The sequence below is a fragment of the Apteryx mantelli genome, chromosome 14, assembly GCF_036417845.1.
Source record: "Apteryx mantelli isolate bAptMan1 chromosome 14, bAptMan1.hap1, whole genome shotgun sequence".
In the NCBI taxonomy this organism is placed as follows: Eukaryota; Metazoa; Chordata; class Aves; order Apterygiformes; family Apterygidae; genus Apteryx; species Apteryx mantelli.
Window position 1 is genome coordinate 6,611,127 of NC_089991.1, and position 23,054 is coordinate 6,634,180.

Sequence of the window (23,054 nt, forward strand, 5' to 3'; positions counted from 1 at the left end):
CCCCTCTCTATGAGGTGCTCCTTCTCACTGCCTCTCTAACGCTGGCTCTAGCTCTCCCGAGGCTGCACAGTGAGTCTGATAAGGGAACTGATGCAACTGAAAACTAATCCAGCAAAGAAACCAGAACATTCATTTTCAGTCAAATTAGCTCCCTGATCCAACTCTCTGCATAGCTCTACAAGCACTAACACTGGAGAACAGTGGGGATGCGCAACTGAGGGTGAAGTGCGAGGGCTGGAGAGATTGCTCCATTTAGTAACAGTAAGCTGAAAATCAGCTGAAAGCAAGTATGAAACTGCACCTCAAATCTCTTCCTCTCTGCCACTAAGAGAGCAGCTCCATCAACAGGCTTATTACCCCTGGTTTCTTCTCGGAGGTCCTTGTACTAAGAGCCACAGTTAGTTCAATCTGAACTTGTGCTGACATTACTTTCTGCTGAATACGGGAAAAAACATGCTTCATATTCAGCTCCTTGAGAACAGCTAACAATTTGCAAACATGACAGACTGCTCAACACTCATCTCTCCCAAAGTGTTCCCATGTGTTCAGTCACGCAACAGGAGGAGGGAGGCACTGACAGCCCTGGGCTGTAGCTGGGGTTTATAATTTCCACTGGGGTTCTCAGGAGCATGAACTTCCACTGTGTAAGCACAACTTGAGCCTTCTTCCTGCGCTGTAACCCCACAAGCCAGATGCAAGTCCTGGATCAGGGCAAGCAGACCCAAGCTGCCATACAGAACCATGAAGAGGCCTCAGTATTGCCTGAGACGCAGAACTAGCTGCAAAGAGCCACAAGGAGAGAGCCAAGCCACGTGTCTCCTAGCATGTGAGCCTTGGCAGGTTTGGCATAGTCTCCACCGATGGCTGGTTGACAAACACACTTGTATTAAATTAACTTCCCATTTTCTCCTGCATGAAGATTCCTAGCTACTTTCCCAACAAAGTGAACAAATTACCAACCAAATGACCGGAGCAAGTGACAAAAGCTGATCCATACGAAAACACACCGACATTGTTATGCAAGAATGTTATTCGATTCTAATGGCACTGTGACATTTACTTTGTTATCTTGATGTCCTAGAAAAGGGACAACACAGAAACCACTGACTTTGGCTGCAATGCACATGCCTATTTCCCAATTAAATAAATGAGAAAGCAACTGCATGCGGTCAACCAGCTTTAACTTGTCACCGACAAACTCAGCTACTGCAAACAGTGGTGAACAACAGAAAAATCTTTCTAATAGCTGGAAAGAACCCTTGTTTGCTGCCATAAAAATCAATAGGATCCTGCTTTCAGCAGAACCAGAGCAAAGGATTCAATAACAAAGGATAATCCATGATCTCATATTAGACTGAAAGTCATTTTAAAATTGACAGCAACCATTTATTCTATCAAAATTAGCAAATATTGCCATTAAAGTGTATCTGATCCTGCTCTCTTTAGTCAATGAAAACTCTTCCTTTAACTACCTCTCTGCTGCACTGTTGCAGCATCAAGTCTGTAATGCTAAATCCTATACAAACTTAGGACCAGTTAAGGACAGTTTCCTTATCTGCATATGCTTCATTCTATAGAAATGTTCAAGTCCACAGAAGTTAAAGATGCCTCCACACTGCGAGCTCATGGTCTCAAAGTTCAGGTATCTCTTTAATGAATCAAAGGGTCAATGGAGTCCTACCGATCACATGTGCTAATGTTAGACATATGTTTGATCACCTTGCTAGATCAACGCCATATTATTCACAGGATCAGGTCAATAAAGGAAATATTGCTATTGTCCTTAAAAATCGACATTGAAGAATAAAAATATTTGGGATTTACATGTTCCTATGGTCTGAGCTTAAAATTGCAGCCCATGCTGCAATAGTTAATAGCACTTCCTCTACAGGAAAATAATTCCTACAGTACTCAATTTTAAGGACAGAAGGAAACATTTTGCCAACTTGTATAATATTTAGACAGTTGAGGGCAACCAAGATTAATTAGGCTGAATCATCTTAAAGTCCCAATATCAAGAATTTGCACTCATACAGCATTCAGAAAGAAGAAATATATATGCTATAGAAAAAAATAATAATTTCAATTAAAAATTTTTCTGGTAAGAATTTTCCTAAATACATGTATGCATTAATTTTTTCTTTCTTTTGGAACCTATGTATAAAGAGTTACAATACATTATACAAATACGGTTATATAATTACACAAATCCACATAGCAGAAATAAAAAATGATGCAAAACTAAATTATTTTTAAATGTATAGCCAACTACCCATGTGCGATAGCCCAAATACAAGAAATGTTAATAAATAATTTGAACACAAAATAAATATATTTTTAATGCATTAAGACATATTACTGCTTCCCTCCTGCACCAACTCACAAAGCTGGCTAAAGAAACCTGGATAATTTTAAAGAGCAAATCTGGTGTTGCTCAGCAACAGCACACCCTGATAGAAAGGATGCAGGATGTTGGAAGGTTTAATATTAGGGAACTGTGCTTGCAAGGGGAAGAAGAAGAACAAATACAATTTATTCATACAAGGTCCGTAAAATTGGGACAGCTTAAAAATAATAATCAGATGAAGTGATCACACTAATATTAATCTTTGTATAGTAGAGCTAAGTAAAAAGTTATTGCCTGGAACCAATCAGCTGGCATCACAGCTCATTAAATGGCATTGATGTTTGCACTGCCTTGGTAGGATATGATGAGAAGAGAAAGCAGTACATTTATGAGAATTTGAAGGCGATCTCATGGCTGATGACTTTAGTTCCGGCACCAACTTGGATGAGTATTTGCCAAAGTGAGGACTGATTAAGAACCTAGACATCTACATTTTCTTCTGAACTGGAAAGAATCTGATGCTCTCAAGGAAGAAAGTTTCTTAGATAGTACATGCTTCACCTTTACTATTGTCCCACAGAAGCATCTGTCCTATTCATTTATTCCTGATCAGAGCAGCAGGTCATTTTTTTTGGTTAAAAGACAAGTACCATGACTGTTTTGGCTAAACCTTCCATACTGGTCTTTTTACTGAACATTAAAAAATTCCACAGCAAAGAACTCATTTTCTGTCTCTCGCTACTCAGGCATGCTTTCTGCTGTTGTTGGAAACTACTAAGAGCAAATGCCAGAGAGGCTGCTTAGATGACAGAAAGCAGGAGAGGGTCTGGGAAGAAGCAAAGTTAGAGACATGGCAGAAGCAGGCTTAGCTAGTACTTTAAAAACCGAGCAGTTAGATCCGAATGGAGGGGAGAGAGAACCACACACCAGAACTCGGTAATAAGGCTGCTTATAAGAAGGTACTTTGGAAATGGCGCCATTTTATGTCAGCAGCTCTGAGCATATGTTAGTACCAACACACACTGTAGCTCCCATGTATAAAAGACTACTAATTCATCTGCATTGATTACACAAAGAACTTGAGACGTACAATTTGCAATCCAGTACAATGTAGAGAGAAACTCTCTGCCTTAGTCAGTTTTAATGCTTATGATTTTTATGGCGCAATGCAGGACAACCAGTGCAAAGGCACCTCTACTCATGAGCCCCGAGGGCAGAACTCAAAACACGGGGCTACAAGAGCTTGGTCTTCCCATCAGTTGATCTGAAAGTTGTTCTTTAATCTTTTGCCTCATTATCTTCTACAAAAAAACCTTTTTGCTCCCCCTAGACATATGCTTAAAGTGACTGAAAATGGCCTATAGTCGCAACTGCCTGAAATTTTTTCAGTCCGGTCATAAATCAGAAAAGAGAGACTCTCTCAGAAATTACCTCTGCAGGACTCTCAAAAACAATACCTGAAGAGATGGACATGGGCTTCTGCTCTTCAGTGTGCTGTGCTGGAACCGAATCATTAGAATTGAGCAATAAAGCTGTTGCTAGGATGTTTGGTTCTTGGACAACTGGTGATAATAACGCACAAAACTAGGCAACTGCATTACTCTTCTCTCTGTCCTAAAATTATCGAATACTGCAAAAATACTGCTTTTCCAATGTAGAACTCATTCTATTAAACAGAAGTGATACTACTCTGCTTATTAAATGACTGGCTGCATGGGAAACCAATCTGACAGCACTTCTCAGAGAGACTGTCCTCTGGGTGGCTACCTTTAGCATGACCCAGCTAAACCCTCAGCTTGTCAGATGCTATTTACATCAAATAACATCAAACTTTCATTGAAAATACAAAACAAAAGCCCTTCAAGCACCTGCTGTCCCAAAATGACAAAGAAAAATGTAGACTAGAATGAAAAAGTATAAATATTTCATAAAAATAAGCATTTCATTAAAAATTCATGCTTATAATTTCCCTTCCATTCTGGGAAGAAGGTTTTAATTAAAATCTTTAAGGCACAAGCCTAAGGTGAAAGGCAGAACGAATACTCTCAGTGAAGAAAAAAAAAAAAAAGGGAAGAAATAATTTCCTAGGGAAAATCTATGATCAAAATAATACCAAGCTGAGGATCTGACCCCTCAGATTTCCCCATTTTCCTCTTTACTCCATTTCTACTCTCAAAAGGCACAAAGACCTCAGCACATAGCTGAAAGTTACGTTACAATTTTGTTGAATGTTTGTTGTCAAAACGTTGGCAAGTGATTGCTGCAATCTACAAGTCATCTTGAAGTCTTTTTTATACCAGAGCAATGCAAGGGAGCTCTAATCTGGCCCATGACTGAGCCCTTAGCTACAAATGTCAAGAATAAACTGCACTTCACTGAATGCTAATCAGTTATGATACTTATGAAAGGAACTGTAAGGATGTGAAGTTATGTTATAACTCAGAAAAAAATTGCTGAGAGGAATGGGAGAAACTACCAAATAACAACGCTGGAAAATACTAATCTCTACTGTAAGTAGAGCTCTTCTTTCTCTCCTTTTCTTGGCCCTGATTTTGGCATATATATTTATTTAGTAGAAATGTATTAAAAAGAACATTTATTCTGCAAATTCTTGTTATGCTTCTCAGCTACATATTTCTGGAAAGATAATTGTGTGGTGCCTTTATGACCATGTTTTCCTGACCTGTGTTTCCCCGAGTTCAGAAAAATGGTAACAACGGAGATGAATGCAATGAAGATGTGACCTTTTTTCCATAGACGCTACCTTGATAACTTCCAGTGATTCAGAATCTAGATCTGGCTCATATGAAAAACAAACTTTCTCTTTGAAAGAGAAAGAACTTCTCTGAAAATGTAGAACAGAGTTGAGGCAGATTATATAAACCACAAAATAAACAAATGGCCTAAGCCTATTCCATAACTGTATTTTTTGCTAGAAAGCTTTTGAACAATCTTGATCTCTTTGAAAATAACACTAAATCAAAGACTTGGAAGTCTATCCATGGCAAAATATTTTGAGCAAGAGCATCTGGATTATAGTTTAAAAATTCATATAATAATAGCCAACTAGAAAAACTATCTTCCAAATTCCTTTTAGCTGCAAAGGTGGAATACGTCTCATCCTTGGAAGCAATAAAAAGAAAGGAAAAGCATTAGAGGTGTTCTATAAAAGACTCATCAGAAAAGTAGAAACAGTAAAACTAGGATCACTTCCTTGAAGAGAGAGAAGGGTTTGGGAGGGAAATGTTCTACAGAAAGTATCTGGGAAACAGATGCGGGAGTTTTCCATAATAAGAAGCTATAAAGCACTGGGAAGTCCTGTTTCAAAGTACTTATTACAGAATTTATCAAACTTTCAGATATTTCATTGTGCAGCACCCTTAGAAAAAGGCTACATTTCAAACTTGATTCTGCAAATTTTTCTTACACCTTGGACACAGATGTATAAAAAGTTAATGAAGTCAGTTATGACTTGTCACTGATTCCTTCAAGTTTTATACCAGCAATAATTCCATCACAAGACAGGAGATACGGGATTCAGAATTTGACTGTGTCCTTCAATACTAAATTAAGATTAAAAGATGTTTTTCATGTTCATATAGTTCAGCCATGAAGTGGAGTAACATGAGACCAACTTTTGTCAGGTAACATATAATTCACGTTACCACAGGAAGTTACCAACACCAAGTATCTGCTCTAAGAGCTCATGCTTAACATAAAACTGAATCCAGCAAGATTTTATAAGATACAGTGGGCCAGAATGTATCCTGAAAAGTCAGCAAGTACCATCCTAATAGGGTAACTTGCATTCCTTCCAACCATTTAGCAGCAACTAAAGGATGTTTCACCTTCAATTCTGAACACATTCTGAATTGCAATCTGCTTTGGAGAGATGTGTGTGTGATGAAAAAGGAGCTTGTTGCCCTTTTCAGTTTATAATGTCACCAGAAATTAAGTCTATTTAACAGATGTGGAACTCATCATTTCCGCCTTTATCTTACACTAGAAAGTCACCTTTTTGATAACTGATCCCACTGTGTGTTGTAGATGTTGCAAGTACCAAAGGAAGTCACATAAAAACAAGTTTTCTTCAAAGAAAAAAAGCTGAATCTTCTTTATAACTAAAGAAGCAAGTTTCCATAACACAAAGTATATAAGCAGTTTATCAAGGTAAAAATCCTCACAAGCAAAACAAAGTGAAATAAAAAATAGTTGCACTTTTATACCTGGATCTTCAGCGGATCACAGTAACTCTATTTTATCTGACCCATCATAGCTCCCTAGAGTTAACAGTAATCAGCCACCTCTCGTAACCCACCATCATCTCAAGAGCCCTTTTAAACATGTTGAGAGAGATGCCTAATTAAGTCTTTTTTCAGTACTTAAATTACTTTTACTCTGAGAAATGATACACTGGGTGGCAGAGCAAAGGCAACTTGAATTTCCAGCTTGCTGGGGAGTCTCTGACAAACTAACTCCTAGAATTTCCCCGCCTCAGTTTCCCTCCTGTGAATTAGGAAAACACGGGAAGAAAACATCAGTTACGTACAGTATTCTCAAATGTTCAAGACCCTGATCCATTCATTCCTCATTTTTCATTAAAAATATTTGTAATATCTTTTCAATACATAACCGCTGGTCTCTAGGAAGACTATCGATCCCATTCAAACCTGCTGTCCATGCTACTGAATTTGATATGATGACATAGTTTTGCTCTTTTAAATTGACACTAATCCAAATGTAGCACTGCCTCATAAATAATCTCTGTTCACTGCTTCTTGCTACTTATCCCAACACAATGGAGAAACCAATGAAAATTCCTTAAGGACTATATGTTCCTCTGCAGACAAAGGAAGGTCTGGACTAGACAATAGACCAATTTTTGTTGCAGAGAGAAGTCTTAAAACATCCAGTCATCACTCATGGTCAACAAGGACAACTACTGTTTTCCTAGATTCCTTAAAAATAAGGTGGACCCATGTTAAACTTCTTGGAATTCAAACTATTTCAGTAATACATATGGTGGCTGTGATTAAACTCATACTGGTGTTCCTAATCAGCTGCCATCACACAAACTTCCAATACAAGAACTTATTAAGACCTGGAGAAGTAGAAGTCTGATTTATGAAATAATTTTTACCTAGAAGCTTTGGCCAAGATAACTTAGCTTCATCTTCCAACAACAAACTAGTTCCTTCCTCCTATTTCACTGCATTTCATTTACAAATATACTAGGTCCTTTCATAATAATCATAACAATTCCCTCAGTTTACTGAAATAAACATTAATTCACAAGCTAAAAGAAATAAATTAACATGCACATTCCCGAACTGAACAGGGGAAACAATAACATTTAGTGCAGGTCAATTCTCAGGCACTTTTAAGTTTCCATATTTGTGAAATTATAATTAGTCATGAAAATGCTCTAAAAATAAAAATTTTAGAGTTCTGTAACAAATCAGGAGTCAATCCCAAAAAACGTGGTTACGATTTTTGCAAGCAAATGAGAATATAGCTTACCTGATTTCTCACCATTCCCTTTTTTAGCATTTTCCTTTTCTAACAGAAGAAAACATAAACAGAAGAAAAAAAGCTTGCTCTTACTCTCATTCACATTAATTTTAAAGTAATACATCAACTATCTTCAGTGGAGGAACTTCTAACTTCATTTTAGGGCAACTCTATGGTGGTCATCAAGCCATCAAGCTCATCTTTTCCTTTTCCTCTTTGTGTTCTATGATTAAATTTTTAAAGGAGAGGTCTGGACTAGACAATAAGCCAAAGTAGTGCCATTAATCTTAACAGGAATTTGAAAGAGACAGGTAGCAGGAGGACAGCTTTCCACCCAGAATAAACTGGGCAGCTCCACTGAAATCAGTGGATTGGATCTCCAACTAATGTAAATCTGTCTAGGACCACTGAAGTTAATGACTAGACCACCAGTTGGCGTAAATTCGCATAGTCCTATTAAAGTTTTAATTCTCTGACTTACATGAGTATTTTCAGACTCTCAGAAATAGTTATAAAGATTGGAATCCCTGGTAAAAATCTAATATTTGCTCAACAATTTATCCTTTACTTCTCTGGAAACAGATATAAGTACTATTTGTGTTCAGGTTACCAATTAGTAAATAATTGTCACTTTTCTTGTCAGAAAAGTTAAGTGTGAAAAGATCTCTTCTTTAAAAAAAAAAAAAAAAATCAAGCTCTACTTGAATCCTTTTTCCAGAATAACAGGGAGGTTTGTATATACACATTACTGTAATAATGTCAAAGTTCAATCATACACAGAGTTTATTAGATTTTGTTTTATTCTTTCCCTTGAATTATTCATTGACTATCTATAATTTCCCAAAGAATAATTTCATAAAGTGCTGCAGCAATAAAACTCTCCATATATAGCACACCAATGTGGATGGTATTTATGATGTACTCAAAGAAAGATCAGCCTGTTACATTAATCATGTAAAAGTATTGAGAAATTATATTTAATCATTTCTATTTGAAAATAAAACCTGCTCAGAGCTTTAAAACCTGCATGAAACCTAGAATTAAATTTCATACAACATTTCCTGCAACAATATACATAATTATTCAATACTTCCAGCTTTGTCTGGTGTTCAGTAATCTCTCATCTTATTTTCTCTGAATTGTGAGTTGTATTTAATCTTTTTGATTTAGTTGTTTTTGCTTAGAACATTCCAGATTTAAGAAAGAGAAATAGTAAGATGCATGAAGCCCTATCCTTTGGTCAAGACAAGTTGAACAGCGAGACGTCTCCCTCCTGAAACCCAGGTCTGATTCTGAGGACAGTCAGGACTCTATTCAACACCAACACAGTCTCAAGTACCCTCTGGGCTTATCGCAGCCTCGGTGAGAAGAGGAGGCCGCTCAGAGTGTTTTTGTTGGCGTGCTAGGGCAGGAATAGCGTGCCCTGTGTGTTCTGCTAGAGCTTCCACAAATTTCCTTCTGGACAATCTGTAAGGATGACTGTCCACTCAGCAACTGGGTGAAGAAAATGAAGATGTGGCCCACTGGAGTTTATCACTAACAGTGTAGTGGCACTGTTTGGAACTGTAAGCAGCAACAGTAAGATTATTAAATTCTTTTGAATGCCACCTAGCTAGAGAATGAATTTTTCCTTATTTTTTATTTCTCACAGCACCCACGTACACTGTATTTCACAACTAAACAAACAACTAAGCTTTCCCAGGCTGAGCTATACTCTGTGTGTACAAAGTCAAAAGGAAGTCGAGTCTGAAGACACAACCTTTTTGGCAACAGGCCAAAAGGCAGAAGCTCTGCCTAGTACTTCCGGCAGGTTCATATGCACTGTGAGCCAAATCATGCCAACATCTTTCAGATGTTTTTGAAAAGCTAAATACAATGTATCAATACACATAGCTTGTGGCAAGGGAAATCAAATGGAAAGTGAGTATCTGTGAGCATGATTCCTAATGAATCAGAATATACTGCTGTGGAATTTTACCTGTACCAGAACTGCAAGATCATCCCATAAAGACAACTCTTGAAAAGCTGGAATCTGCAAATAAATAAAAATGTATTTATTTTAATTAGAAAATGAATTAGGAAAAGATAATAATGCCTTTATGAACTCTAACAAACAAAGTGGGTGTGTGTATATATCTACATATATATAAATAAAAACCTTTTTGAGAATTTTAGGGTTTCTACGAAGGAAGCAAATGATAAAAAATTGGTATAATACCAACATGCTAAGCTTCCAGCTTTGAAAATTAATAACTTGTTTGAAATAGCTCAGCCTCCTATATATGAGCCACCCTGTAGAGTTTCAGCTGATTTTGATTCTCTTTGTGCAGAAACCTTTTAGCTAATCATTTTCATCTCTGTGTGTCAATAAATCTTGCATCTCTAGGGCAATGACTTTTACTCAGCAAATGTTAAGCAGAAATAAAACTGCCCAGAACAGTCAAAGCATTAGAATTTCAATAAGAATTTAGCAATATATTGATCCACTTCTCCCCCTTCTGACTTCTCATTACTATGTCACTTTCACCTCCTGCATTCGATAAGAAAAAAAGCTAAAATAGTACGTGATTATTTTTTCAGTATGCATTTATGGGTTTTAGCAAACCATACAAAAACGAATTTTGAATGGCTTCTTCACCAGCAGCCAATTCGTCAAAAAAATTTATAGTACTAAAGGTGCTAGAAAATGGTCAATAATCTATTCTTGAAGGGAAGAGTTGACTGTCACAGCCTATTAGTAAGATGACCTCACTAATCTTTTATATAGAGAAAATAAAAAGAAGAAATGAGAAGATAAAATTAATAAATGCAACAGTAGGAAAACGAAGCCTATAATGAAAAGCCATGTTTCTGTGGCTTTCCAAATGTAACATACCATTACATGCCCTCTATTTCCCCTTCCTTAGAGGCCAGCTGACTAAGTATTTACCTTTTACACTGTTCTTTAAATAAACTACAGTTAAGTTAGTGCAATTCTTGTGTAATTATTTATAAGCACCTCTCTCCTGAGAGCCACTTGGAGGTGTCAAATCACATTTTCTGTACACCAGCTTCAACAAATACTGTTTGCATTGCCCTAATATTTATCAATGAGAACCAGAAGAGGGAGCACTAAACATTCCATTTCCTGATGTCCCCAAATTATACGCTGGTCCTTTGCATGTGCTATACATTCTGGTACATCAGTCAAAAGGATTTCAAAATTATTTGCTTTGACTGTCTGACAAAAGAAAGAAAGGCAGATAGGGAAGCTGCTTATTAAGTGTTTAAGCGTAGGTTTATGAAAACATGCATATATGAAAGACAGAAAACATTTCCAGAGATGTATCTGCCTTTCAGCCTCTGGACTGGAAACCAGAACTAACCTTCCCCAAAGTACTAAGCATATTTTCTTCCAAAATTTTAATTCAGGCTCCAATGGGTACTAAACCACAACAGTACAAATACAGATGTGAAAATGCATTTTCTTTGATGTCTGCACCTCTGTAATAATTGGAACATAATTATAAATACCCGATTTACATAGAACTGGCTAGAAGACTGCTGACATGACACATTGAGTTGACCTTGATTTAAAGCAGTGCACGCTGTTCTAATTAAACTATGTTCCTGTTTATTCACAGGAGATTTGAGATGGCTATAAAACATACGATCTTTTTGACCAGTACATCTTTGAAATATAACTAAGCACAAAGAAGAATACTTGTCTTATGTCTAATGTTTCTCTTATTAGATTTTGGAATTATATTACCTACAAGCTCTGTCTTGTCCCATTGAAACAAATAGGACTTTTAACAGCGAGTTCAGCATGGATATGATCAAACCATAAATCTCCCAGGTTTATTTTTTATGGCATAATGTAAGCCATAATTCATCAAGAAAACAGTAAAAACTGAGAATGTCAGCAGGCATTAAATCAGAAGAAAATACAAATATCTTTATATGTAAAAAAGAAAGGGGTGGGATGAGATGATACGACTAATGATGTTGCAAAGTTACCTAAAAACATGACTTAATAACCAGAAATTCCATGTGCTGATATAGTCAGAAGCAACAGATATTTTGGCATCACATATAAACACTCTGACAATCAGAACCGTTATGGAAGTATTTTACCCAAATCACCTCAGAAATGTTTACTTTAAATCGAAAAACAAGTTACTGATTTTAGTTAAAAATTGCTCAAAACTTAGCTTTTTGTGATAAAACATTCTTCAGAGAAAACAAGCAGTAGTCAAAAAGAATTAATTGAAAATCCAGCCTATCATTAAAAATGGTCACTGAAAAACATCTCACTAATCTTATTTTTAAAGTTTAAATTCTAGCACTAACTGATACTAGAGAAATGACACCTGTCCACTCCTCGCACATGAGCATCTGAAACAGGGAATCAAATCGCTTTTACGTTACAATGTAGGTAGTTGTTTAACAATGATACGCTCTGACCATCGTGACACCTGATGAGCTGATGAACATCCGTGAACATTTCATGGACGTTTATTCTTACAGCACCCCTGTGATTTAAAGAACGAGATGAAAGAGTGAGGCACAGAGCAGTGAATGAATGTGCCAGGACACGGGAAACGTGCCAGAGACCGTACACAGGACACAGACTTCCCACGCTACAGGCTGCATCAGTAGGTTAATCTTCTTCCTTTGAAGTCCCTACCGTCTTATGGTTTTGCATATATTCTTCCACTATCTGAACAAATACACACACCTGAAAATACCCCTACATATGGATGGCCCTTTTTAATTTAAGTCCAACGGGAAAAAAAGAGAGAAAGTATCTAGATGCAAATGCAGCTGCTACAACCAGACTGGCATTTACAGGAAAGGAGGAGACCAAATCAGAAACTGATTTCTCAGTGTAGTGATTTAGGTTTGAGTCTCTAACAGCAACCAAATGGAAAGGAGTTGAAATCACATGGTTCAGATTAAGACCTGAAAGGTAAGAACTGTGTGGGTCCAACAATCTGCTCCGCTGAAAATACATCTTTTTATACAAACACTGCCCATTTCCATGTTTCCATTATCCCATAAAAATTTGTGAAAGATTCTGCAACTCAACAGCATAGTAAAAAAACTGCTGTACAGAAGGAAGAAAAAAAGAGATGGAAGTGAGGTATCATTTCTGCACACTCATCCCCATGCTCTGATGTGGGAATTGCCCTACTAGACCAGAACTGTGCTCTGCCTAGTCCTCTACTCCCCTCCCATACTGTAAGTGACAGCTATTTAGAGGAAAGTTTGGGGTACTTTGCAATGAACGCAAAATAAATTTTTCCTATGAAAAATTTCTTCTAAACTCTTATTATTAGATGCTACCTCAATCTTGAAACATGAAGTGTTATCCCTTCAAAAATGCAGCTATATTGGGAAGAGCTTTAACATAAAAAAAATCTTTAAAATATATTAATGGATATCTTTGTCTGCCCAGATACATGGTGAGGCTGTAATTATTCATGGCAACTGATGATAGATAATTTCCCTATCTATGTATTTCATTAGTTCAGTCCCACACTGAACCAGGAAATTTATTCTCTTAGTATATAAGTTACATAGTAGTTTTCTGCTACTAATTACTTATTTCCTCCTTTTTTTTCTTAATTGCAATTCATCACTGAACCACAAATACTACATCTTAAAGGCTTCCTTTTTCCTTTGATTTTGACACTTGTTTCACTTAACCATATTGGCTTTTGCAATCAGTATGGATTCTGATTTTTATATATTTTGCACATTAATTATTCAGATCAAAGGGCAACGTATGCTACTTAACTCTGCCTAGCATGCACTGTGTTTTCAGTCCCTATTTTGGTTCCTATACAGTTATCAGAGGAAAAAAAATGAGATGATGCTGGTTTGTTACTGGAGACCACTGTCAGTAGGGATATTTCCAGAATCCCCTCTTTGAGACCTGCATCTCCATTAATGTTAGGGGGAGGTAAGGGCAGGGTTTGGTCTTTATGTATACAAATAAATCACTTGTGCTACACGTATGAGGAGGATAACCTGCTGTGAAGTTTAGAAAAAACTGAGAACTGGGTAGAGAAGACAAAATTGTCTCTTGTAGCCAGAGCTGGCTCAGTGATATTTAACACCCTGCTAGCTAGCATCTCCTCCTTTCAGGATGGGCATCCATCGCAAACTTAATGATCAACTCTTAAATGCTAAAGCCAGAAGTAAAAAAAGAATTTAGTGCCATAACAGTGTGAATAAGATTGTAAAAACCTCTGTAAATCTGAATCTAAAATCTTTTGGTCTAGGTCTAGCTTTGTAGACCTTTTCCACGGGTTACGCTGTGCAAAGAGCTATATGAAAGGTACAGGTCTCCCAAGAGAGAATACACAGAAAAACCACATCAGACCCAGAGACAGCTCTGCTGGCTCCGTCACTTCCACAGGGGCCAAAAGGGCTCTCGTGAACAGAAAGGGCAAACAAGGATATACGATCCATATGTACCAATAATTCTCTGCCTCTGCACTGGGTTTTCAAAAGACAACAGCCCCAGGGATGTTTACCATCAAAGGGCACACCAAAAATGCAAAGGCAGGAGCCAACACATAGCTACATTCACAGTACATAGCTCAAAGATGCTGAATATGTTCATGTTTGGGGAATCACCATGCATATCATGCTCCATTCTCATTAAAACCTAATGAATACAGTTGAATTAATGTACAATTGAACCAACAAAGACTGCCAAAGGAACCAAATTTATTACAATGTTTACAGTAAAGTGCCATAGAATGAGTTATTTAAAATATCTAAATAACGTTTACTGATAAAAAATGTATTATAAATTAATTTGAACCACTGGCTTAGAAATGACAATTTCATGTAAGTAGGCACATCTAGCTTCTTTTCTCTTTCTGTTTCTATTTCCCACCATTAAAACAAGTCACACTATCTGATTACATAGGAAATACTTAAGAAAGGAATTTCTTTGAAAAGAAAATCCTGTAAAATAGTTTTAATCTACATAAGCAAATGGAGTCCAATCCAGATAAACACAGGTTAGAGACTGCAAGATCAGCAATCTTTTTTAATCTCTCAAGTAGAAAACCTATAATCTAAGGAAGGTGGATGTCTTTTACGATTTATTTTTGGCTTGTACTTACTTTTGGTTTGTAACCAATTTTCTTTTGTCAAAACTGTTATTTAAATCATTTAAGCCTCAAAAAAAAAAAAAAAAAAATCAAGTGCATGCTGTATTTCTGATACCTGGAATAGCAAATGAAAACAGTGCACAAAATGTCAGTTCATAGGGGAAAGAGAAGTGCAATTGATAAATAATTATTTCATTTTTACACAAAATGAAACAGTTTTTACATTTACAGGGCACTAAATATACATTTTGACAAGTACTTCAAAAAAGTTAATTGTAAACAGAAATTACGGGTTGAATGAGATTATAGTATTAGTTGCACCAAGTGCCAAGACTTTCAGAGCTGCAGAACGTGTCAAACCTTGGTGCTCTGGTTTCCAGCCAGACATTGCCAAACAAGCGCAGTGCTCTGTGTGAAGCCAGAGGAAGGGTTCTGATTCGTGCCATGTCTCAACCATTTCCTCCATAAAGCAGAGCCTTGTAGAACCACGCACTGCATGTCTCAGATAAGTTCAAAAAGACAACTTCTGTTGTTACACACATGAACAGAAATAACTCCTGAAAAGTGTGAATGAAATGGCTCATTTCACTACACCCAACTGCCCACCTAAATTATTTATGAACTCTTAATAGAGTGAAGCTTTAAGAAAGGAGAACAATGAAAAGGTGAAGTTGAAACACAGTTGAATTTTCTGGTGCTTCATTTACTTAATATGTAGTACCGCCAACCAAATATCATGTAGACAATTGCATCAAATGTGATGGCTAAGTCTCCGCTTGTGATTTATAGGAATGCTTTCTTGCAGGCTGTTGCGGTTAATTTTAAAGCACTGTACCTACCTTTTTGTTGCCATTGTGAAAAGGAAGTGCCGAGGCAACAGGCAGTTCAGAGAGTCACACAAATGGGCCACTACGTAGCTGATGCAATTGCTCATTCTAGGGAAGTCGGGGAATTAGGCTGGTTGACTCGAACTGAGGACCTGCCCCAAGGCTGATTCTGTCCATTTCTACAGTGTGACACAGAGTGGCATTAGCTGGAATCTGACCACAAGAATCCAGCACAATCATTAGTATAAGCAGGTTTAAATTCAGTAAGTCTAAGAAGTTGCATTCATTTATAACAGTGATACACTGGCCCTAAATCAAATATTGCTGTTGCATTAACTGTCCCTGAACCTTCTCTATTACTTTCTCCTGATTACTTCCATAGAATATGCATTGCTGATGATGCATATTGATAGCATATTAGAGAAAATCATCTATTTTAATTCTACCAAGTATCAATAAAATATTTAGATAGCTTTCCCACAAATATCTGTTCTGAAAGCATAGTAGTGAATCTAGCAATAATGGGATTGACAGCAAGAACACATTGCTAGAAGAATACGAAAATATCTTGATATTTACCAAGGTCAATAGGGAGTAATCTCTATACTGTTATAAAAGTATTGGTGTTTGACCCTCATGAAAGACTCATTGTTAGATGATAAAAAAACCCACAAAGGGTATATTCTTTACTAATTCTATAAAAAATAGAAAGTTGTTTGCATCTACAGTCAAGAAAAGTCCCACTAACAACTGCAGGAGGACCTTCTCCATACAACGCAGATATCTATTAATACAGATGTACATTTGCCTTTAATGATCACCATCAATTACACCTCTGACTTAACATAGTCCAAAAGTACCTTTGAAATTTTGTTCAGGAAGGCTTGCAAAATGCAAGTGCTACAGTTACAGTAGCAGTGTAAGAAAACTAGTCACTCTAAGGGCACTGGCCTGTCTGTACTTCTAACCCCTCCGTGAGCTCATTCAGCTCAGGCAGCAGCAAAAAACTAATCCAGGCAAAAAAATAATTGAGTAGGTGCAGCCAGCATTAAGGACAGCAGCAGCAAATTCCCTGGGATGTTAGGAGCCATGATTTCTGCTGAAGGATATTTGAACAGGTGTTGATGTCACAGAATATGACATAGAGGATCAGACTAAAATTGAAAGGATCATGTTTATTTGGCAAATAATGTACTCCAACGCCAAAGACAGTCGGAGAACACACCCCTGACATCCTCCTGTTGCTCACCTTCCTTTCATCCTCTTAAGCATCTCGTCCTTCCCTACCTACCAATGGCTGTGGGGGGTTTTCCCTTTTTTTTTGTAATCTAGACCATTTTAAGAGAGCAAGGTTAGAGAATTACTCTACATGCTATTTCCATACATCAACTCTTTCTCTGGCATTTTCTCAGATTTGGGCTACCAGCTCCTTGTCATACTCGTTCCTAGCTTTTTGTTCCATTTCCTTGTTCCTTTCTCTTCATTCTCTTCTTCATCGTTATCTGATACATGCACCCCTCTTTCTGACCCTCCCTCCCACTAATACCACTCCCACCAATATCAATTAATTATTATGATTTTCAGCTTTTTCTGCATATATAAACATTTCACAGTAGAGGTGTAGAAGCTGATATAATGAGTTCCAACATAGCAACAACAGGCATGTTTTTGCTGATTCTTTAAATAGTCCACAGAAAATTAGGGGTCCACATATTACCAAATAAAACTACTGATCTATAATACTGACACAGAGGTGCAAAAGCACAACAGGTATTTATCATACAATTTCATTATCTATTCAAGAACCAATTCTCTTATTTTTTTCTCTGCTTGCCCCTTTCCCTGGCAGTGGAGATGGCTGAGGTCTCCAACAGCTACAGTATAATTTCTAATCTTCTTTCAGAATCTCCCGGAATCAGTTAACTGGAAAACAATTAACAAAGCTTTCTGTTAGTCATTAATAGATATGTCAGACTTCTCTAGGGACCTTTGGAGTATCCAGTCTATGTTTGCTCTGAGCTAACTGAAATGCAAATCATTAGTACTCATTTCTACTTGCTCAGCCACCTTTATTCAAACTGTAAGTGCTTGGACACATGTCCAGGCTACAGATTAGTACAAATGACAGTGTATCAGAGATACGCTATGGAGCAGCAATTTTCAGTAGGATTTACGGACAAACAGCTGGACCCAGACAGAAGTTGATAACCTGTATATCCAGCTAAGCTATAACAGTATGACTGACCGCTCTATCAAACTGATGCTACAGCACAGAACAATTCTCAAAGAGATTAGGAGTTCTGTGACAAGATCTGTTTTCTTTTGGTTTTAAAGGAGACTTACTAGAGTGGGGTCACAATCCAAGATTTATACTCTCACATGTTTTTACCGCAAACATTAAAAAAACAGCAATGAAGAAAAAGAAATTTGGCCATTAAACAGAGTTTACACCTGAAAATTGAGAAGGTGATAAATAATCTAACCTAAAAGGACTATTTGCAACCATGCTACTAAGTCCTGGAAGCAAAACTAACAGGATTCATAATGTTCTCTATGTTTTGTGATAATGGCATTACATAGGGTCTCAAAGGGCCCAGGATATGTAGTTACATATCAGAAGATGCCCAGAAGCCACCAGAACAAAGTCCTACATAGCAAAGCAGTAATTGAAAAAGTTATAGTGTGCTATCATAGACAACTTTGTCAGTAATGTGTCTGCTTAAACAAAGCTGCACTAAGAACTTGCTTTTAAAAGTGCTTTGCTTCCTATTTTAAAATGAAAACAAACAATAAATTTCAGAATTTTCTACAGACTGAAAATTACAAGTTTTTATCAGCTCCACTTGTGATAATTTTGCATGGAAACACCAGTTCAATACTGACTGAAATCTCCTACGCTTACTCCTGCATCATGGTAAGCATCAAAAAACAATCAAGTTTTGCAGGCTACAGCCCACCAAAATGTTAAATAACTGACTTTTATAAAGACAGGCTAATCTCTTTCTCTCCAAGCATACGCTGTCAGCATCCAGCAAATGTTAATCACGTGTCCTACCACACACATCTTCGCAGGATGAACACCTACACACCTACAAAGTCTTTACATAAAGAATGAAAAAGGTTCCATGGGACATTTCTTCTGAAGCATTTCACAGAAATCTGTATACTATGTAAAATAACCACAAGTTCATTAATGTTGGTAGATATGTCTAGAAAATACCAGTAATGCTTTTTACTTATTCTAAACAGAAATGAGAAAATGGGCATAGAGTTGCTTTGCTTGTTTGTTTTTACATATAAAAATAATCATATTTTCTAAGATCTCTGATAGAAGACTCCAGCTGTGGTTTTCAGAACACTGAAAGTGTCTGGAAGGAAGAAACAAATTCTGGAATCCAAATAATTTTTAGTAACACAGGTGATGTGGTGCCAATAAAACTACAAGATAAATATATGATAACATTTACCATGGCAGTCTCAAAAACAAACTCAACTCAAAGTTCTGGGTGCCTTAGTATTTTTGAGGTCACACTATAAACTCACAAACTTTGCCATAATAGAAGCCCAAATCATTTGAAGTTTAATGCAGAGTCATTCACAGATTGCTCCTATAATGTCCTCACATAAAAAAAGGGAAATTACGTAATTGGTCATGCAAGTGGACTTCTTAAAAATGTAGATTTAGCTGCATTTACAGCAAGAGAATCTGTAGTTTATTAACCTCAGTTCAGATGGACGAGATACAAAGTCTGCTTGTTCACTGTGTGTGTCCCTCCTAAGACTAGGAAAAGGAACAGGCTAATTAGAAATAATCCTGCCAAGAACAAATATCAAAGAAGAAAAGCTAGAAGAAAAGGGGGTTTTTTTCAGTTGCCAGATGTGTTTATTAAGTATGACGTGGATTGTGGTCTTCTCTCAAGCAAAGAATAGTGCATTAATCCATTTCATAACTATTTGTTTATTATACATAAAACAAGTACTGTGATATTTTCTAAACAGAATGGGGCCTGCACAAAACCTGCAGATTCTTAAAGAAACAGGATACAGCTTCAATGCAGAGATCCTATTTAACACTAAGTAAACTGAGCTGCCAGAGAAGAAACAAACTTTGGTTTATGCCACATTGTTGCCTAACCTCTAACTCTCATAATGGAAAATAAAGTGCCTTTATGAGGTTCTACTCCCTCCGGAGTTATTTGGTAATAATGACTTAACAGGCAAAGTTTGAAGGTAAAAATCATTTTCTAAGTGAGCCAGAACCACAACTCTTTGGAGATTATCACTGGAGATCAAAGTCAGTAATGAATACCCAGAGCTGAACAAAGAATGTCAGTGTTGTTTTCTTAGTTCATAGAATCTTCTGAGTTTTCTACGGTCTCCTTGCTAATTAAAATTCAACATACCAGTTAGCTGTGATCTTTGGTGTCTTATGCACCTGAATAATATTTTCTGACATTTATGTCAAGCTAAATCTATGTGTCTCAGTGACAGTAATGAACCGTATACTCAGAACTATATTAAAATAAAGTTTTCTAAGTCATGTTTCATAAGTTTCTTTGCAAATATGGAGCCAGCAGCAGACTCAGTTCTTTTTCAGATGATCTCTTGTCTGGTGACAACATTTCAAAATAAAGATTAAAAGTGAATGTATTAGGCTAAACAAAAAAAATATAAAAACATGTAAAAATCCATATTTTACTTCTTATTTTACAATATAACACTTCTGCGAGCAGTAGAAAATAATTTTTGCCCTTAAGACTGGGAGGTCTGGGAATTTTGAGTGATGAAAATTCAACCCAGCAGTAAGAACAACTGCTGCTTTGTATAAAGGCATAGTACCTATTTCTTACTGAAAAAAAACATGAATTAAAGTCAAAGGCAAAAGCAGTTATACATTCTCATATGAAACAGAGTACTAACAGCTATGACGTGACTAATATTTCCTATTATCATCATCAAAAGATACCATGTCAGACTCTTTATTTCATCCTTTATAATTCAGCATATTAGTCAGAAATACCCCAGGAAAATAGTGGTATGAGAGGTTCTCAGGTATCAAAAACAAGGCTGTTGTTTTAAATTACTATGTTAGGCTGGTACTATGTCCAAAGCAACAGAAAGATAAGAGACAGGTAAGAGAAAAGATGCCAAATAAAAGGGAGCCATAGAAACTATCACAACACTGTATTAATTTTTCCTCAGAAAACATAAGCCATTGAACTGCAATCTCACAAACAACACCCGAGTCAGCAAATGCCTAGGGCCACCTACAAGCTGCTGAGTCGTAGCAGACTTTAGGTACTGTGCTGTTCCTTACGGCACTTGATTTTTCATCAGACTCTCACACAGTATAGCAGGTATGAAGCTATGAGGGTCAAAGGAAAAAGACAATTATGTCTATGTAGACAGTGATACGCAAATCAAACTGCTCATTAACAGGTGTAATCAGCTAAGTAGAATGAGAGCTAATCGTGAAACTGGAAACACTGCACTTCTGCAGACAGCCATTTTTTAGGTTGTATGCTAAAGGCCAAATTCTGCCTATTTTATTCCCTAACCAAGATCACTCAGATCAATGACATTAAGCACATGCTAAAGCAAAGCATATTGTTAAGTGCCATCTATAGAAAACTGCTTTGTCAATCTGATGTCAATATTGAAGATGTGCTGGCCAGCCTGCGTGATCCACAAAGATTGGATTTCTGTACTGACGGTCTTCTAAAAACAGAGAAAAAAAACATGAAATTACAACTAATTAATATTTGACTCATGGTTTAAAAATCATATATATTGGAAAATCAAAAAGTCTAAAAAATTGTGAGGGGGGGAGACTTACTAAAAAAGAAAAAGGAGTGCATTTAGATTTTGATTTTAAAATAAAAATTTCTGCCCTGAAACTGAAGTGGTTTGTAATTTCCCACAGAGAAAAGTTTACTTTTTATTCATTTATTTATTGGGCGGTCCTAACTCTTCACAATTACCATTTGTGAATTTGCTTGCCAACATGTAGGTTTGGATTCAGAAAATACGCTACTCGGAGTCAACGTCAATGGAGGGACACTAAAACTAGCAAAGGAAGAAACTGAGAACCATAAAAGCTGTACTCACACATATATACTGCATCTTCACATGCGTACGCTCACAGTACCTATCAAAAGCACGTTCTCAGGTTTAAAGGAATGTTACTGGGATAGCTGAGCCAACCTAACAGTCCACTGCCACTGAAAGGTACTTCCACCTCCTCCTCTCCCAGTTATATGCCTTCATTCCTGCACCGACCTGGGCACTCACCTGACCCTCAGTGAGCTGATTCAACTCTCTAAGCTAGTAGAAAAGCACTGATGTTTTATTTTCTGGGTTACTTTTCCGTTCATTTAGTCAGATAAATCAGCTCATGGTAGTGTCATATGAATACCAGAGCTAACGCAAGGGGGGAGGAGATGATGGGGGGGACCATGCTGTGGAGAATGGGGCAAAAGGAAGGAGTAAGAAGAAGTGACATGGCCCTTTTGGAGGTTATGAGCTACTGTATTGACTCAGAGATAATGCAAAACCTAATACGAAAAATGAAATCCTATGAATCTATGCAGGAAATCATTAGAGGATTTTTTGTTTCTTATAATTAAGTCAATACCATTACATCAGTCCTAATTCCATCTCTGATTCCTATGGTCCCTAAGAACAATGTATAGTATATTTGATCACCTTTCCCTCTTCCTCTACAAGCACCTGTTCTCCCACACTTGCACTGGACAAGAAAGGTCTTCTGGGATTTCTGGATAAAAGAAACAATGAGCAAAATTAAAGTCACCACACAGCCTCACACCTATGATCACGAAGAAGGTCCCTGTCCTGAGAAAACTTACCCAAAGCCAGCTCTTACCAACTTTCTGTATCTTATATCCTGTTCATGAATATAAATTAATGCAACTTCACAGAGATTCAGACCTCCTATCGATTATTCACTAGTGGAGAATGAAACTTTGATTGGTAAGATCTAAAATCACGTGGTCACCTTACGTCTTTTTGTTTCTTTCTCTAAAAGGAGGGATCACATTTTTAATTAACGCCAGTGAAGCTCATCTTTATCATGCAACATACATTTTAGCTAAGAAAGCAAAGAGATCATGACACCATCAACTCCACTCATTTAGGGAACCTAAAGAATGAAGGTAAATACAAAAAGCAGAACTGAGAACAAAGCAGTCTGAGCCTTAGAGTCCAGATCTGGGCTTTACCTCTGATTTATCGCAAGTC

General features: G+C 37.0%; 1 long non-coding RNA gene across 1 annotated transcript; it reads right to left on the reverse strand.

Moving 5' to 3' along the window:
• Positions 1 to 7,882: 7,882 nt before the first annotated feature.
• On the reverse strand, positions 7,883 to 15,027 carry LOC136993348 (uncharacterized). The gene is made up of 3 exons (XR_010885643.1): positions 14,983 to 15,027; positions 9,837 to 9,890; positions 7,883 to 7,906 (listed from the first exon to the last, which is right to left on the reverse strand). It is a non-coding gene; the product is annotated as an uncharacterized lncRNA (long non-coding RNA).
• Between the last annotated feature and the right edge of the window lie 8,027 nt (positions 15,028 to 23,054).